Here is a 19,809-nt window from a genome sequence, read left to right on the forward strand (position 1 = left end):
TACTTTCTTCCCTTCGCAAAGTCTGAAAGCTCACGCCGCACGCTCAATGTCCATCACCATGAACCTGTACGGTGCGCCCACTGGCGCGGCCATGTCAACCATTCCACCTCCCGTCCCAGACGATTTCGGGCATATCGTTCCTCGGTTCCGGACTCAGGATGTGGATCTGAGGGTGTCTCACGAACTTCCATGTTGAGAGGCCTCCGTCTCCTTTGGGGATTCATGGCGATGACTTGGCGGCTATATCGAGCTTTTATTTCTCGGATCAGAGTCGGGCGGGCTGAATTCTGCTCACAAGGGCTCTTAGTGAAGTGTTACTTCAAGAAACTGAATGTAAGTGTTGCTATGCCAGCTTTTGCACCATTCTTGCATGTCTTCGAGCAGGCCGTTCTTACTTCAGATTATAAACTGGCGGCGAGAGCCTTGAAATCACACCGACTATGCATAAGTTGGTAGCTTTGTGTGGTGACCGGCTCAGTCGCCACCTCAATCGCCACTTTCGCCCCTGCCTCCACCGATTTGGAAAGTGGGCATAGGTGCTCCGACCGGCCCGGAAGGGAAACGAGACGCGAGGATTCAAGCTGAGCGGACGAGCAGAGACTTGCCTCTCTTCCCCTGTACCGGAGAAGAGGCCAATGTGCCACCGCGAGAGCCATGCGTCATCGATGCACGGTTCTCGAGGCGAGTCATTCGCGCGGAAATATCGGCCGCGTAGGAGCTGACCATCGGATGTCGCGTAGCGATCTGCACTTCAAAGGTGTACTGTAAACTTAAACGTAACTTCAAAGTGGGCAAGGAGAAAGTTTCCTTGTGATGGTCCGTGTGATGTTGAGATGTACCTCCATGTGACTTTGTCGCACCGTAATGGTGGAGGTGCAGTGTATCCTCGAGCCGATTGGGGAGAAAGCAGATCTCCATCTGATTGGGCAATTGCTCGTGCTGCAGAGGACCCAGGTGTGTGAACAGGAACCTCACTGTTAGCTCTGGTTCATGTATTTTGGAACTTACCTCTCTCAAGTTGCCTTCGCGGGTCGACCCCGGCCGTTGTATCTGTGTCCAAGTGTCCAGGCTGTCCAGGCTGAGGCAGGATAATGGTTGGTAACCCGCTCCTACCGGCCCTAGCTCCTGCGACTACTTAATGCTTTGGCGAGTAGTGCCAGTGTGGTCCTCGAAAATTGCGGTTGATCCGCCCCAGCCCCACTGCCTCGACCTCGAAAGATCCGCGATCAGAGGTTGAACCGGCTTGCCTCTGATTAATTGTAGGTTAAGTTGTGTCAGTTTCTACCCCGGATAATTAAATCGGTTAAATCGGCCGCCTGGTGTTCTGATTCCTGATCGCGCGCGATCGCTGGATGAATGCTTGGCGCATCGCTGGATCGCATTTCGGGAGGCGTCCGCGTCCGCGTGCGTCGTCCGCTCGGCCGTCTCGCGCATGCATACGATATTGCCCTCCTTGGATGAAACGGAGTGAGGCAGAGAAAGGCGAGCGAAAGGGCCCATGAAATGGGAACGGCGGTTGCCTCTCCGCTCCCAGCAGCTGTCGTCGCTGTTGCCCATCCTCGGGCGGCGCCTGCTTTCCTTTTGTTGCTCCACAGTTGGCCGCTTTTGCCTCGATTAGGCCGAGCCTCCGGGAGAGCATCACTGTGTGATCGTCGGCCTTCATCCATCTCTTTGCATGCGGGGGATGGCAGCAGCGCGCGTGCCATTATGGAGCTCCCCAAAGTGAATGATTTGCGACGGGATAACCCTCCTCTCGATCGGAATGTGATACGATCTCGGTCCGGCGTGAATGAGGAGCTCGGTGCGAAGACCCTCGAACAGTCGGCGAATCGTGTCTCTTACTCTCCAAGTGGCTCAGCCAGGGCAAGAGGAGATGGGTCTCATATGGGTGAGAGATGTCTCCCGTGAAGTCTTGAACATGCTTATTGTTAGATGGGTCAGCTAGAGGCTATCATCACCTTGTCCTCTTACCACCGGTGTGGATAGGCGGGAGAGGCGGTATGTAGATCGATCGATCCAAATAGTGACCTATCCCATAGAGATTCTGTGTGACTTGCTTCGAGACTATAGGTGTTCCTTGTCCTGTCTCTTATTCCCCTTTGTCCTTGTCTTTGTCTTCTCTCGTGCCTATACCGCCTTGGATCCTTTCCGAGGTCCGTTAGGAGTAGACCGGCATCATCGTGATTGACCGCGGGAGATGAGATCTCATGAGCTGGCTGCGGTGAGACGGTCGAGACTCGAGTGGCATTGCCACAGACCGTCAGCCTCGTACCGGCCGACCATCCGGCCGCTATGATCGAAACCAGAGCCGGCCTGTTCCGCTTGTCTTTGATTCCGCTTAGACCCCTTTCGGCCGGCCGGTCCCCCCTCTTCCGGTCGGCCGTTTGACCTTTGACCTCCACGTGGCGTTGACTTCCCTCAAAGGGGGTCTCCCGTCCTTACTGCCCGATCAAGAACAAATCTAGCCCATTTGATTAGACCAAACTAATATGATTCCATCCGATTTAATTAATTGAATCGGTTTAAGTCAGATTGGTTCTAATTTGGACCAAACTAGTCTGGTTAAACTAATCAGTAATTTGATCAGACTGGTTCAAACTAATTGAACCAGATCTAAATCTGATTGGACCAATTTGATTTAAACCAAATTGAACCAAATCGATCCAAAAAAAAAAAAAAAAGCTTTCTTTCATTTTTTTTTTTATTTCCACCTGAGAAAATTTTTCTCATTTTTGTAATTTTTTATCCCTTAAAAGCAAAATGTGAATAACTCACGTTTTTTTATTTAATAAAATCAAAAGTTCAAAGAAATTATTTAATCGATTAAACAATCAATTAATCAAACTCTTTCTATCGCGAGAGGTCGCCGACCACAGTGGTCACGAGTTTTATAGTCGCCGATTTCAATGACGATCATGAGGTGCTTGCTGGCTCATAAGGAATTTTCAGATGACGACTTTCACGCAATTTAGAATCTCGTTGCTCTGATATCAGTGTTGGTTCTAAAATATGAAAAATATACAGAAAATAAAATCTGTAAAAAGTTATAGTGCTCTTGGGGAAGAAATTTGAGAAGAAATCGAAGAATAATTCATCGTCGGAAGAGCGATCATGAACTAATCGAAAAGCTTTTTAAGGTTCACAAACTAAATTCCAATCCGATAATAATGGACAAACCCAAACTTATGTTTTTCGTAGCAACTCCTTTCTCTCTCTTTTATGGACACAAACCAACCTTGCATAGAAATTGCACACACGGGACAAACCTTTTCTCTTTAACCTTGCACACTTCGCACATAGCTTCTCTCTTTATTTCTTGGACCTTAGACGTAATTTTATAGGAGGAATATGACTCTTTCTCTTCCTCTATTAATAAAGAAATTTGAATGAACGATAAGATAAAGGGGAAGGATACCCTTTCATCTTTTTAACTGTAACAGAAACGAACAGTTGTAAGAAGGAATCATGTAGTCTAACGAGGGTTTAAGGTTTAGGATGGCATGCCCCTTCCCTAACCTCCCACTGCATTCCACCGTCTATGTACTTTTTGGCCCATCTCGCTGTCCGTCTTTGTGATGTGTGAATGTTTTATTTGCTAGTCTTTGTGGGTGTTTAGGGATTCAGAATGACGTTAATATTTAAGTGTTAATGTCAAAGTGGATACTTTTTAGTAGTACTATAGCATTAACGTGTTCAATTCTTTGAACATTTTAATGCCTACAGATTAAAAATAAAAAAAAAAAACAACAACATATTATCATTAACTCATGAACGTGTTAATGCCTATATATTAAAAATAAAAATAAACAACATATTATCATTAGCATGTTAATGATAATGTGGATGTTCTTATATGGCCGTGTCTAACTACAATTTTTTCGCTCTTTAAAATACTCGAGAAGTAATTTGTTGTTGAAGCACTTCAAAGCTTGTTGTAGTACGGGATGACGTGTGAAAATGTTCCATTTGTTATGCTGGTTACGCCAGCCTAATGTCCGCTCATTTTAGACAAAACTTGTACAGATAGGAAGCTCTTAATATGTGTGCAGTATGTATTTATTAATACTTAGGGCTATAAATGAGTTGAACTGAGTCAAATTTTGGGAGGTTTAAACTATTTGACAAGTTAATCGAGTTAAATCGAGCTGAGCTTAAAATGAATCAAGTTTTTGAAATGATTGTTCAAACTTGATTTTGTTTATTTTTTATGAGCTTGAGCTTATTTGAATCTTAGTTTGAGATTAGTTCGTTTAGATGTTATCGAGCTCTCAATTTAAATTTAGTTCAAGCTTAGTTCGAGCTTGGTTCATTTAGATATTATCGAACTCTCAATTTGAACTTGTTTGATTGGTTATTAAGTTTGATAATTTAAACTTATTTATTATTTTATTATTTATTTAGTATATTGAAAAGAGTGTTATTAATGGATATGGTTTGTGAATATTGTTCACGAATACTATTTACGAACATTGTTCATGAACGTTATTGACAAATGTTAATGAGTTGAACACATATATTTAAACTTATTTGTTTAGTTTAACGAGCTGTTCAAACTTATTTGTTTAATTAATCTAGTGTATATTGAACGAACATAAACAAACTCTTACCAATTTGAACACCAAATTGATTCACTAATGTTTGATTCATTTACAACCCTATATATATATATATATATATATATATAGCAATGTAATTTGATTAATTCATTGAAAATAATATCTCCAAAACTATTAATAAATCTAATGATCGTTTTTAATATTATAATAATAATAATAGTCTATTTTAAAAAAATATTATTTTAAAAGATATAAATTTAATGACAAGGTATTATTTTTAGTATATTTTAATAGTATTTTATTTCTTTATTTTTTTTATAACTTAAGATTCAGAATTTAGAGATTTAGATTATATTATTTAATTTTTTTATAAAAAAATACACTCTAAAGACAAAAATTTATTGGTATAACAGAAAGTTTAAAAAACATAGATAAAAAAATTGCTGTGTGCAGTACTATGAGTGTCACTCTCTGCCGCCACCCAAGCTAAAATTATCATGTGTGTATATATATACATACATGGTTTTGATATGATATCCGATTCTTATGCCCTACTGCATGGAGTGTTCGGAAATAATTTGAGCGCCCGGATGTTTGTGAGAGGCATGGACGGAGACACGCACAGGGGAGTCATGCACCATAACAACTCTATATATATAGCTGAGTTGATTATTACATGACAAATTTATAGTTTATAAAATTGAATAAAGATCGAATACAGTTGAGAAAAGGGTAATGGATTTCATCCCTATATATTCATACATATATACATAATAATACCTTGTCAATATAATTTTTTTTAATAAATTATTTACAATTTTTTAAAAAATATTGGAATATATCTTTTGGATCATATCACATGCTGAGCAAATTAGACTAGCCCAACTCGCTTAACCAATTTGCAGCACATAAGAAATTGGGAAGCAAGGTGTCTCAGTGTAATTAAGAAACATCAAGGGGCTTACCTCAAAATTACCATAATGTTAACTTTATTTCATAGAATTGTGAAACCTTCTTTTGTCTCTCTTTTTAAAATACCTTCCATAACATAACATTCATGAACACAGTTATTATTTCACCCCTGATGAATTAGGTATTAAAATCACAAAACAGTGGACAATTTCAAAGCTTTAAAGAGCATTATGAAAATAATAGAGACTCAGAATGAAATTGAGAGCCCTTTTATTATTATTATTTTTTTATAATATCGTTTTAGGATAATCTGTTACAATATCTTTGCATTTTCTAAATTTATCAAATTAGTTAGTTTTATGATAATTACTGTCTTTAAAAATTGAATGAGCGTTGTCATTTTACTATGATCGTTAACAATTTCATTGAATTGGAGTTGGAAGTTTCATTAGACTATCTTGCAAAAAATACTCAAAAAGAATAAAAAGAGAAACATTGTCAACTCAACTACAACTGAGATTCTTAGTTAGACAAATTTTTTAAAAAAAAAATTTAAAAATTAATCATGCACCTCGGCAAACTCGACAAGTCAATCCAAAGTGAAGGAGCCTCTAATCGCAAAGTTACTCCCAGATGATGGAATGATTAGAACTCAAAAAGATAGTAATAAAGTAATTGAAAGGAGCTGGACGTTGAAAACCGTATCAATTCCTCCTCTTTGTTCACGCAGAGTCCTTTTGCGACAAGAGTAGAGGTGCCACCCCAAGCTGAAGGAAACACCGCCCAACAACTTGCTCCACTGTGGTATAGTGTTGTGTATGGTGCGGCTAATTCCGACCGCAATCGCAATCAAATTGGCCATCATGATGGTGATGGGCAGTATCATCAGTAGAGGTGTCGCGCGACCGATCGAGTAACACGTCAGTCAAAGACACGAGGTAAGCACAGACTGGAGGTTAATGCACCGTGCCACAAGAAGTCGTGTCGGCCCTCAGAAGGCATCGTTCAAAAGTACCGACCGACCGGGTCCATGCTCGGTCTACGGATCGGCAAGTCTGATCGACGGCAGGAGCTGCCCAAACGCGGAGAATCGGTCACGCCACCGAGGTCTCTAGTTCACCCTCGTGTGGCTGGTCAAGAGTACAGGCAAGCGCACAGGTGGTCGTTCAGGCCTCTCGTTTGGCCTAGCCAATCGAGCGATCGAGGAGGTCAGAGAGTCAAGAGTGGCTGTTAGTGCTGCGATGTGGATAGGTGCAGTGTTCTGGGCCACATCATGACTCTGGCACAGAGGGGTGAGGTTCATTTGCTGCACCCAGAGTCCATGCCCCGGATGAAAAGTCAGAAGAATCGTAATAACGGAGCAATGCAGAAAGACCAACGGCAGATGAACGAATCAGTGGATAATACCCATACGATAATGAACGGGTCGACCCCGGAGATACCGCACGGTGTCACCAGCGGCACTCACAGGTTAAACTCTGGAGGAAAAGATCGAAAAGACAGCGGTGCATCGGACCCCGGCGGTCGCGAATCGGATCGACCCGAGCGCCTCGAGCAGCTTGCACCGCAGGTGTCGAACGTTAGGACCCTGGTAGGTTTCGCAGACCATCCAGTACGCCCTACAGGTGCGGGTATGGGTCGGCACCGGACCACACAAAGCAGCCTTTGGTCCTAACGGAGACACCCATGCGACAGCTGAGCCGGTATCGAGCGCTGTGCGGCGTGGTACGTACCAGAGCTCATGCGGGTACCTGTGCGGGTGCGGACCGCGCTAAGCGAAGTCAAGTCGAAACCCGCCGCATGTAATTGTGCAGTCGGATATGGAGATGGTTCGCCACCTGGCCACGTGACCAACATGGGTGGCCAGACGGACCCGGTGCAGATAAGTTGTAATAGTGGAACGATGTAACGTGTGCTGCGATCCACAGTGACGTCAGGCGGATGTGTGGTCGTTGTGGCCGGAAAGCGGTGCAGAGGTGGGTCGGTGGGTGAGACGAGACTACACGCAACATATCGACAAGAGAACATGGGAGAAAATCAAATCAATCACATCAGGAATATTCTAGCAGGCAGGGCCCTATACCCTCCGTTCACTTTATAAAGCCACGGCGCCGTGTCTTGTCTGAGGCTCCACGCATTCCATCACGGCATTCACTAGGTTCCATAAGCCCCATCTCAAAGTAATAAAAGGGATGCTGTCCCTTCTCCCGCTTCTAGCCATTTCTGTGTGTCTTTTTTCTCAAGCGTCCGATTCCGGGAAAAGCACTTCTTGAGCGGCCGGCTGGGACTTTTCCTGTTTCGCACCCACTCGAACGTAACCAGGTTGTCTGAGCAACAGTATCATCTCGATCCTTTCCAGAACCTTCTGCTGTCTGCATCTCGCTGTGTCGGTACTCTCATTGATCTCAATGTTCATAGTAGGCAAGGCTCGTCCACGCTTCAAAGGGCGAATGGATCGAATTTGACATCGTGTAAATCGTACTGTGGAACACAACAAGTCAGGCGATCGTCGGGCTTGGAACCCAACAGTGTCTACCTATGTAGATTGCATTCAGCTATTCGAAGGGTTGGACCATACCCTTATTTCGCATCATGAGCCCTCTCTGTTGGCTTCAGCTTGAGCTTCAGAGAGCACACATCGGTTCCAAAAGCGGTACTGGGTATTTCTCAACATCCTTATCGTGAGCCTCAGCGCATGCAAATTCACCCACGAAGCCAAACACAAAGCCTTAAGAGGAGGCAGCCTCAGTACACAATCATCAGTTCAGTTCACAAAGGAGAGAAAGACCCTCTGAGTGTTCGAAGATCCAGATGAGAAGCAGTACTTTCGTGATTCTAAATGAAAGATTGCCTAAGAGCCACACGGGATTATGGCGGAACTCAAGGAAGAGCTTAATGTGAAAATTCAAAACCTAGCAGCGCTATCTAATATATGTCACAAAGCAAATGATGTAGTTTTCACCATAGTCGGCCGAGCCTAAATGGTTCAATGGTTTGCCCTCAAGGTCCATCAACACTACTGACTTGAAATGGCTTTTCTCGGCCGATTTGCTCCGATGGCGATCGTCGAAGAGAACGTATCGAAGGCAGATTGCCTCGTGCCACCGCCAGGCCACGAGGCCACCAATCGCTTAATCAAGTGGGCTCAGATGTCCCTCGCTAGCATGCCTCGACTCCGATTGGCGCCTTTTCCTCATGGATTGGAGAGGAGAGTTTTCTTATAGATCTCTCAAAAATCTCAAAACGCTAGGAATTTTTGATGAGATAGAAAAAGTCGCTCTCACAATTTGGAGAATGCAACTCTGCACCACTTCCTTCACACCACGAGAACCTACCACCACCCTCTCGGCTCTTCTCGTCGGCGGCACTGCCCTTCCGGGCGCGGGAAAAAATCTGACTCTCGACTCAGTGCCAGCCGACGGTAGTATATCCTTGCACATGATGCTACTAGGACTAAACTCTCGAGGATGGGTGCTAGCTTGATGAAAGATGATGGAAGAACAAGTATGGCAGCGGTGGACAGTCGGACCATCTCATCCTTGCAGGACTCCTAGCACATCATCACTGGCGCCAGGGGCCCGGCCGTGGATCGGGAGGTCAAATATGCTCCTGTGAGAGATCGACATGATCCTCGCCACGATTTTCGATTTGGAGGAGCACGCAGAACACGAAGTCTCATGTTCGATTAGAGGTTCATCTTGGCCGCTGATGCGTCGTCATCGGAGAGCAAGTAGCTCTGGTCACCGTGCTTAGTTTTCAGACCTGAACCGAGTGCAGGTGCAGGTGAGTTACTCATGCGCTCATCATCATCATTGCCAATGGCTCGTTTTTCCGGGGTCGAGCGGTCCAACAGACCCATTTTATTTGGGGTCAGACGCGCATTTGAAGAGATGCGCGTTGACACGATGATGAACCGGATGGCTACATCTTTATATATTCTACCGTGGAATGGTCTGAACGGACGTTTGAGCCGGCATACTAAGCCAGAATCTTCATTCGGACACGCACGATCCAAGAAGGCACAACACGCCAGTGACTCTTCTTATAATGTTATCCTAGGGAGCCCATACTGCATGAATTTAAGGGTCAGGGGTCTTGACTTAAAAATCAAGCTTCCGTCGGGCAGCGACGAGTGGGGAGGCAAAGGTAGGTGTTTCTTTGGTGGCGTGACGGTGCTGCATTCACATGGTCCCGGGACTTAAACATCAAAGGATCAGACGACGGTGTTCATGTTGTAACATGTCGCTCAGAAGCCCCTTCCTACGCCGAGAGGCCCATCCTGGGAAGAAGTACAACTGCCAACTTCACTTCTGCATTGATCGGCAGACCGGTCGGCCCGACGTGGCAAGCCAAGTAAGCCTTTCCCTCGAAGAAGAAATAGTTCGAGGTTTAATCCAAGCACGGATGTTTGCTCAGTCTATCAAGAACTTGTCGAGCTGTAGGCGCTGTGCTCGAGCGTCTACACGACACATCCCGGCCCGGCGGCTGAAGAAAAGAAATTCTCGTGGACTGAATAAAATAATAAGGCCAGGATAGATCATTCAGACGTACCAAGCAGACATGTTCGGGTTGGCCTCTCTCTAATGTAGTCTGGTGTAGAAGCCCAACAATAAGTGTATGTATATCAAGACCGCTATGATCGCAGTATATCCTCTATTCTCAGCATTGATCAATGGTAGATTCCACATCAGGATGTGAAAGAACGACGCTCTTCGATTACCGAGAGTATCATGATACCTGGCAGGAGAAGATCAAGAGAATATTACTAAATTACCGATTCTTCATTAATGTCATGCCTTTATTCCTTGGTCTGACCCACATACCAGTGAATGGATAAAATCTTAAAGGACAGAGTCCCGGTGCGAATGTGGAGGCTCTGAGATTTAGACATACTCATCAATCCCCGCGAAAACTTAATCAAAGATGGAGGAAGGAAATACGCATCACGGGAGATAATCAACTCTCAAATGCTTATTCGGGCCGAAGGAGAAAATTTTATTCTTGGGTTACAATTTTGCACAAGCGAGGAATAGAGGCCATCTGAAAAGTTCAAGTGCTCAAGGATATGCAATTTATCCCAAAAAACCCGCTACATGCACATTTCGAATTTCGGTCCCCAACACGGTAGCCGCCGCTTTTTCAAGGTGCTAAGAAGACTCAAGTGGGAGTGATGAGAGATGACAGGCTTTAGAGCTTTAAGAGAGAATGTCGGAGACTCCTCCCTTGCCAACAGGAGACCCTTATGGTTTATCTCACCCCGACCACGAACCCACGATAAATGCTCATAAAGAACATGATAATGTATGGATCGAGAGGTGTATTTCTTCACACCATTTGTTGAAGCCATATACGATACACGAAAAAGTTTTCTACGATTGATTCTTATGGCTCGGTGGCTCGGTGGTTGATTTTTTATCACATCCATTCCTACAGGTCTGGGAAGAACCACAAGAAAGCATGTGTGATTAATTAAATGTGGCAATGCCGACTTAGTTGGGAGAATAAAGATATCAACGACCTCAACCAACCAAGATACCTCAATCTACACCTAAGGCATTGCATTAAGCGCATATTTCTAGAGGTCGGTACATTCTCCGAACATGGAAGATCTATGTGGATGGATCTCCAGTAATCATCATGGGGCGTTGGGTAATATCTCCTCAAAGATACCTACCACGGCGACACAATTCTAGGGCAAGCAAGCATCGACGGATCGGCTTTATGTCTACAGACCCCGCAGCAGCGTACACTGGCATTATCGCATCTATTCGTATTCCCAGGCTCGTAACCGCTATAAATTGTGATAAATTGCAAGTGTAGTGTATCGAAGCTAGAGAAGAGCGAAAGGAAATTCGAATTTCGAATGATTCTGTCAGGATACCCTACCGGTGCTGCAGAAGAAGCGGATGAGTTAGCAAAATGGCCGTTCCTTAACTACTGGAGGGATCGGTCAGTCAACCACACAAACCTTTTCCGATAGCAGATAGATTTGAGACCTGCGAGCACTGATCATCAGCACAAGGCATGACCAATTATCTCTGTCGCGATATATGCCACCACCTAAGAATCTTGATGATAAGGAGGTAGGCTCATGCTTATGTCATGATCGGACACCTCTACAAAAGGTCTCTCTCTACTTAAATGCTTGAGTATAGCGAAGCCAGCCGGCAGCCTTGAAATACATTTGGGATGTGTGTGGATCAATGTCATAGTAGCGGTTATATCTCGCTATAAGTCGCAAGGTCACCTGTCAGTATTTGCAACCCTTTACGTACAGAGGGGCATGTTGGTGAACAATCTGTCCTCCACGATATCCATCACGCATCTATACCGAACTTTAGTGTCCTTGATCAATCGGATCAATGGGCATGGATATCGGGACCATTTTCATCGAGAGGCAGCCTCTATATACGCCTTTATTGGTGGATATTTATAATCGTAGGTGCATAGCCACAGCTATTTTCGGAAGATGACACGGAACATCAATTGTGTGAAGAAGACATCCTTTGATTGGTCGCAGTCTCCTAACGGAAGGAAACAATGGAAGGCATTTCAAGCATTTCGCAAGCGACATAACTGCGAGGATATACGGAGCTTATCCTCGAAGCAAATGGTCAATGGATTAAGGTTTGATTAATGAGAAAGTTCAAGCGGTTCGATCAATTGGGTGGAAGAGGCAAGAGCCAAGCCATGCAGAAGCAGGCGGGTGGCCAGGCCGATTCAGTAGCCTATCAATTCAGCGACACAGGCGCATTTGAAAGACGCCATTTCGATGTACAAGGCACTCTTCATACCTTCGCGCATGCTGGTAATGAAAGGCGGTTACCTAGTGAGGCGACCTGGTATAGGATCTTATTGACACTATGCGATGAAACTGACGACGCACCATCTATTGGAGGAGTGCGACCCGACCAGCGTTTCGATGAGACAAAATTACACGAGAAGAGTATCCTACTCGAGATCCGTGCAAATCTCTCCGTCTCAACATGGCCCGTGTGGGCGTGACGGTGACTAGCACCACAATAGGATGGACCTTATAAAGTCATTAAAAGTTAGCTATGTATTATTTACAAGATGAACGCAGGCAGGGCAGCAGAGCCGGCCCCGATACTTACGCCAAGTGAGAGAGGAGAACAGACAAGTGAGTAGTTACTCGTTTCAATCTCGCCGTGACATGTGACGTCGCTAAGCGGGTTACGATCGAATCTAAACGAAAAGAATAGTAGTTATATATAAGACTGTGAGCTAAACAATTTAAAGCAAGCATTGGAAGGTAAGGGAGAGAGAAGAGAAGTATTTCTCGAATCATTATGTGAAATCATTCAAGCTTGCTGCGAAACGAAAATATATTCCGTATCAGTATTTTGATGATCATCCGATCATGGTCTCAGAATCTGTGAAGGGAAGGTCGTGAAGTTGTCAGTACTACTAGTTGTGCAACGTAGTATGAGCCTGCATAGCGCGATGATGTGGAATGAATGTACAAAATATGCAAATTCTCTGTGAAAATTATCCTTGGAGAGCTTTGGATTTTACAGACGAGCGCGACCTCCTTCTCTTACAGGCTCACGTACCACCCATGACTGACGTACAGCGCTCTCACATTACTCAGATCATCGGGAAGTCACTCTTGAGAGTTTCAAAGGCCTTCGATTGCGATGGTCATTTTTGGTCGATCTGATTGCAGGCACCATTGGCCTATCAGCATCATGCTTCAGTTTCTACCTAACTTCAGTATTGCGTCCAGACGATCAAATCCAGGTTTTGATAATGGCGGATTGAAAGAGTTAGTTGTTAGGGCTGTGGACATGCTGTGGTTTGGGATTTCCTCCTTCTAAGAGAGACTGTCGAGAAACTATCATAGGGAGTATGGTAACCCCGAGTCATGTCGTCATGGGAGAGCGCCCTATAACCCGTCTTGGTTTCAGTGTGTTCGGTAGTTTCAAAAGTGGTAACAAAGGTGGTAAACTAGTGTGGAAAATCTTGTGTCGACCGGTGGAGGCGGGCGCTGGAAGAAGACCGCATCGGTGAGCCATGCCTCGTGCAGCGCCAGAACGCAAACGTCGGTCGGACAATGCAAAAGTCCGGTCGATCGGAGGAAAAATCGAGGGTAGAGAGTGTCCTGCCGTGGGAATTATAGAACCAGTAGACATCGGTGGAAACAGGAGCTGACGCCCGCTATGCCATTTATTTCAATTTATTATCTGTGTATCTCTTTGCAAGAAACGTATGCAGTTGCGAGAAACTTCTCGAGGTCGATCGTCGCCGAAGCTACAAGCTCGTCGCACCTCCGTGTTTCAGGTTCGTTGACCGGATCACCGGTAGATGATCTGAAGATATACCGTAGAGATAGGAGTGCAGGTTAGCTGCCAGGATAGAGGCGAGTGAGACGGTCGATCGGCCGGTTTAATCGGGGAGCCAGCGGCGACCGTGAGACGGCGGCAGGCATCTTCGGTTCACCGACCGGACCAATCGGTTTGATCGATCGACGACATGTCATACGACCGGATCGGGTGTGAGATCCACTTCACTTATCACCACAGACCTGATCCCGAGACGAGATCCTTCGGACCTTGCGATCGCAGCAGCTATAAAGAGGCCCAGTGCAACCACATCATCAGTCGAGAATCGTGTTCTCGAGCAATGAATCTCAATAACCGGAGTTTTGTGCTGTGGCTGGTGTACCGCTTCGTCAACAGCGCTCTCACGCCGCTCAAACCCAATTGCCTCTTAATTTATTTTATCGCTGTGGTCTCTTCAGCACGCTTAAAATTGCTTAACTTTGTACATATATTAAACCCGAGGTCGCATGGGGTTTAGTTAGGCCCGAACGTAGCTCGCTCCAACGAACACTACTTGTGTCTTGTTTTTTGCACTTTCATTTCATAACTGTCGTGTGTAAATCGCAAAATAGCCATAGCCGCTTCACCCCCTATCACCCCCATAACCCTCTTCAGCGCCTTTGATCCATCAATCGCTGACCGCAACCACCATTCAAAACAATTTTTTCATGGTGATTCAATTAGAATTTAGCTTTATAGTTATATTCTAATTCTTTTCTCGAATCAATCGGTCTCGCCGGTTTACGGGTTGGTGCAACCCCAAGTTAGTTTGTAGTTTTCACTATAAGCGCGTGACCAAGTCTGAACTTTCTTGTGTTTATAGTTTAGTTGATCCAAATAGCTCTCTGATATGTTGGCACTAGGGCACCGGGCTATTCACGGACCGGAGACTTTCGGAAGGGTTATCGGAATGGAACATTCGACTCATTTTGATGTCCTGATGATTGTCAAAGCTGATTCAACTCCTTACCAGTGAGATAATGTTAGGTGGTGGCAACTACCCACTCACGCTGCGCATCCGATTAAGAAGGTGGTATAGGTGCAATGACAATATATGACAAGACTGTGCTGGCCTTTCAACACAGCAGCAAGGTCAAAGATGCGTCGGCCCTTTCGGCGGTGCAGCGCTTACTTTTCATAGCTCATCAATACTAAGCTCTTCCCCCAGGATACAGGACCTTCACGAAGGGATAGTAAGAGACTTAATTTTCAATAAATTGTTTAATATCCAAAGGCAGAAGGTGGGACACACTGCCCGCCCTCCATGCTGGATTCAAGATGCTCCGGCCGGCTTGCGAAAATGATATAACACGACATCATAAGGTATTCTTTAGCGCCTTTCTAGAACATACCTTGAGCATCCGATACTACTCAGGGTTTCTAAGGTTTATCTACTAAAGTTAGATGAACTGCTCAACTCAGACCCGACGAGAGAACAGTGTACCCGCGAAGCTTGGAAAAGCGTAACCAAAATGTAAGGGAGGCGGAACCACCAGGCGGCAGCATAGCGGCGATTCGGAAGCGGCGATGAGTTTATCAAATAGTCAACAACAGAAGAAACTACTACAAAAGAAGGGCACAAATGTGATGATCTGTCTTCATTGACCGGTCAACTTAGAGCCAACAACAAGGTCAGGGCACATGACAAGGATCAGGGCAGAGGCACAAGAAGGATCCAGAAACCAAGCCAACCAAGAAGAGAGGCAAAGCATTGAACAAATGGGATGAGTCTTCCGGAATGGACTGGACACGTAAAAGAACTCTCACTTTCCAAGCGACCGGATAACCACATGACAACGACAGAAGGGGCGCGGAGCGGTCCGGTCAGGCCCCGCCACGATCCGTCCATTTCCAAGGGCAACTCTCTAAGTAAAAATCATATAGCTTATTTAATGCATAAAGTAGCTAAGTCCAAAATTAGAATCAAGTCACTCCTTCAAATGACCAAGTTTAGGATGGAACCTCAACTCAAGTTCAAAAACTTGAGAAAGAAAGAAAATTCTAACATGAAAAGTCAAGTCAAGAAACTAAAGGATAAACGATTTTCCTTAGGATCCAAGAATCTTGACTTGATTTTTGGAAAATAGAAAATAAAACTGGACTAGGATACAAATCTAAAAAGAAATATAAGTCATATTATTTCTCTCTACAAAAACAATAACAGAAATGAAAAATGTATAAATGGAAAGTCCAAGTCCAACCTGATCAATCAAGTTGGACTCGGACAATATTGGGTTCCCAAGGATCAAATACATTACCTCGATAGACCATATCGAGACTATGATCCAGGGGGAGCTAAAACGATTAAAATTCAAAATTCAATTAAAATTAAAAATTCAATTAAAAATTTGAAATTAAAATTAAAAACTCAATTAAAAATTCGAAATTAAAATTAAAAACTCAATTAAAAATTCAAAAATTCAATTAAAAACTTGAAATTAAAAATAAAAAATCAATTAAAAAATTTGAAATTCGAAATTAAATCAAAAATTTTAAAAATTCAATTAAATCAAAATTCGAAATTAAACTTAACATTCGAAATTCAATTGAAAATAGAAGTATAAGTACAATGCGCGTAAATGACTTACTTAATCTGAACAATATATGGGTACTATAGGTAATTTGAAACTCATTGTTAGATAAAATAAGAGCGAGTAGATCAGTACTGAGTTAGATAAAAGTTAAAATACTGATCTTGGTGAACCTAACCTGATCCGTCGAACCGTAAGTAAGTAGGAAGCTGGTCGTTCGTATGTGCAGTCTAGTTTTCGATGTTATCGTGGCATTCGCCGCGATGTCCTGGAAGTGGCACGCCTACCATGGCCAAGTGATGACTACCTAGCGGGTAAATTTGAAGACCTCTGTTAGGTCTGTGAAAACTGTAGTGTGCAAGCCCGTCGAAGAGGTTATCACTGGTGATCACAAACATGCTTACTTGTTCGAAGACTAGCAGGCTAAATTGGTCCCGCGACTCACCTCACTCCAGAGTTCAGCTTACTAAAGTGTATGCAAAGCACCCACCCGTCTACACATCTCACAACACATTTAGGACTCCTGATCTGAATCTCAATTTAGGATCTCCTGATTAATTAGGGTCAGATTAGGACAAGATTGAGAAGAATTTAACTTAAATATTTTCAAATTATTATTATTAAAATAAATAATTTTCAAAATAAAAATCAACTTAAATATTTTCAAATTAAAAATTAAACTTAAATATTTTTCAAATTTAAACTTTACTTAAAATTATTTTTATTTTTAAATATTTTTCAAATATTTTTAATAAAAATAATAAAATTAAAAAATTAAAAATAAAATTTAAATATTTTTCAAATTAAATTAACTTAAATATTTTCAAATTAAAATTAACTTAAATATTTTAAATATTTTCATATTTAAATACTATAAATATTTTTCAAATTTAGGAGTAAATTTACTCGATTCGAAAAGTTATATATATATATATGAATCAAATAAAAATAAATTATTTCAAATGAAAAGGTTTTTTTTTTAACTTCATATAAAAATAAATATTTTTCAAAAAACTTAATTAACTTAAAATAAAAATAACTTAAATTAATTTAACTTAAAAAAATATAAATATTCAATTTTCATCATGACACTATTAATATTCTTATCAATTATATTATTTTTATTATATTAACTAATATTTTCTTTAATCATCCTAGACCAGATTAATTATCAAAAAATTATTAACTTAAATATTTTAAATTCATCAACATCGTCAAAGAATTTTTTATTGTTAAAAGTTAATTTTAGTAAAAAAATCTTACGCGTCTATTAATATCATTAAATAAATAATTAAGTTTATTTTACAAAAAAAACAATTTTATAAATCAGCCTGCAATTTTAAATTAGTTTGTAGTTGAGTTTGTAATTTAAAAATACAATATCTTGGTAATTTAAAGTTTCTTAACACTATTAAAAAGGCATCTTATTTTTTTAAAAATATGTTTTTAAATTATTTTATGGTAAATTTTGGTGCCTGATTTTAGAAATAACAAATAATTTTAAAATTAATAAAAATTGACCTTAAACTCTGTCAACACCATAAAAATGTATATTAATTTTATAAAATGATGGTATATTTCGTGATTGTGCATCACACATAATCATTAGAATTGCTAACAGCTATTAGACGTGCATTTCGATAAAATTTATGAAAAAAAACAGGTAAAATTAAAGAACTCTAATGCACTTCATCAACGCAACATGACGAAATGGTAAGAAAAGTAATATCGAGACTTAACTTTCCGGAGTTTTATTATGTCAAAAATATTAGTTAAAATTTTAATTTTAATTTTAATTAAGTTTTAAGTTACTCAATTAATTTTACCAAGTCCGAATGTATAGTCAAACATATTGATAATCCAAAAATCATACTTAAGGGCGCTATTATCTACCAACACCCTCGATAAAGTATTTTCTAACACACAAGAACCAAAGGGCAGATAATTCATCACACTCAAACTCATTTAAACGAGTCACTACTAGTGTGGTCGAGGACATCCCAAATTAAAGTTATTGAAAATCAATGCAGTAGCATAAGGAACCATTACACAAGTCAACATCTAGGTAGAACTATGTTTACTGCTCCACCTGACCTATTTGATTCACGCACGGAAGACGATGTTGCAATGATATAAATCTCGGGTTCACACTGGTAAATTTCAAAAACAGAATTGAAAATAGTAACCTCTGACAAAATGAAAAGGATACTAAAATTAAAAGAATGAAGTGACCATGGAGGAGGAATTCGAGAATACAACTTTAGAATTTTGTGAAATAAGTAGGTCAGAACATGAATACCTCCCTTGGACCCCAAAACCAAAATGGTTTAGTAGACAGAGAACCCTAGTTAGAACCATGTTACCATATAAACTATCTAATCAATCAATCCGGGTGAAGGGGTGACAAGCGTAGGTACATTCAAAAATAGGATTTTAATTAACAAATTTCAAAAATAAAACACCCTATGAAATTTATTATAATAAAATTCTCAACCTAAACTAAAAGTATTTGGATGTAAAGTCTTCATTTTGAACACTAAAGACTACTTAGAAATTGCATCAAAAACAGGAATATTTTGGATATTCAATCAAGTGGACAGGTGAGAATAGGTAGGGATATATACAACAAAATAAAAGTAGAAGAAATAAAATAAATATATATTTGACAACGAAAATATAAGTTACTGACCCAACAATATAGTAAAGATGAAAAAATAATACGTAAACAAATAAGCACTTTGGACTTTGACAACTCATGGTTCTGAATGCTATGTGAGGAAAAGAATCCTAGGTCAAGGCAGTAGCACGGTACGGGATCACTCCCTTGTTCTCAGTGCTTAGTGTGAAATGACTTAGTCAAGAGATCGATCTTAGGATACCGGAAAATCCAGAAAGTGGATAGTACTTTGATGGAGATTTGGAAAAGAAGATGGATAATCTCAATAGTCAAGGTTGGTTTGAAAGAAAGAAATCAAGGAAGAAAGGAAACACTTGCTAGCATGGTTGTCTAAATGGGTTTTTAGAAATAAATTAAATGATCAAGGTGAAATAGTTAGAAAAAAAGCTAGGTTAGTAGCTAAAGGAGTTCATTCACCAAGTAGAGAGGGTTAGACTACGACAGATGCCTAAGAAGTACTTGAATCCATTAGGATTGCTCTACATCTGATTCAAGCTATTTTAAATGGGCGAAAATTTGCATTTTAACGGATTTATCAAAAGTAGTATATGTGGGGTCAACCAACTGTGATTGAGGACTTAACAACGAAATTATGTCTTTAAATTAAAAAAGGTCCTCTGGACTAAACAAGCAATTTGAGCTTGGTAATGGAGGAACTTGTCAATTCAATTATAATATCCTTAACCAGTCACCATATCAGTCTAAGGTCCCAACTTAGTAAATGACCTTATAGCCCAATTCGTTGTGATATTATTTTCGGTTCCACAAATTTACGGCTTTCTAAAATCCCA

General features: G+C 41.6%; 1 pseudogene; it reads right to left on the reverse strand.

Annotated features, from left to right (window-relative positions):
- Positions 1–576: 576 nt before the first annotated feature.
- LOC122031505 overlaps positions 577–19,809 on the reverse strand; it is a 56,106-nt pseudogene continuing 36,873 nt past the window's right edge.

This window comes from Zingiber officinale, chromosome 11A (assembly GCF_018446385.1).
Source record: "Zingiber officinale cultivar Zhangliang chromosome 11A, Zo_v1.1, whole genome shotgun sequence".
Taxonomy (NCBI): domain Eukaryota; kingdom Viridiplantae; phylum Streptophyta; class Magnoliopsida; order Zingiberales; family Zingiberaceae; genus Zingiber; species Zingiber officinale.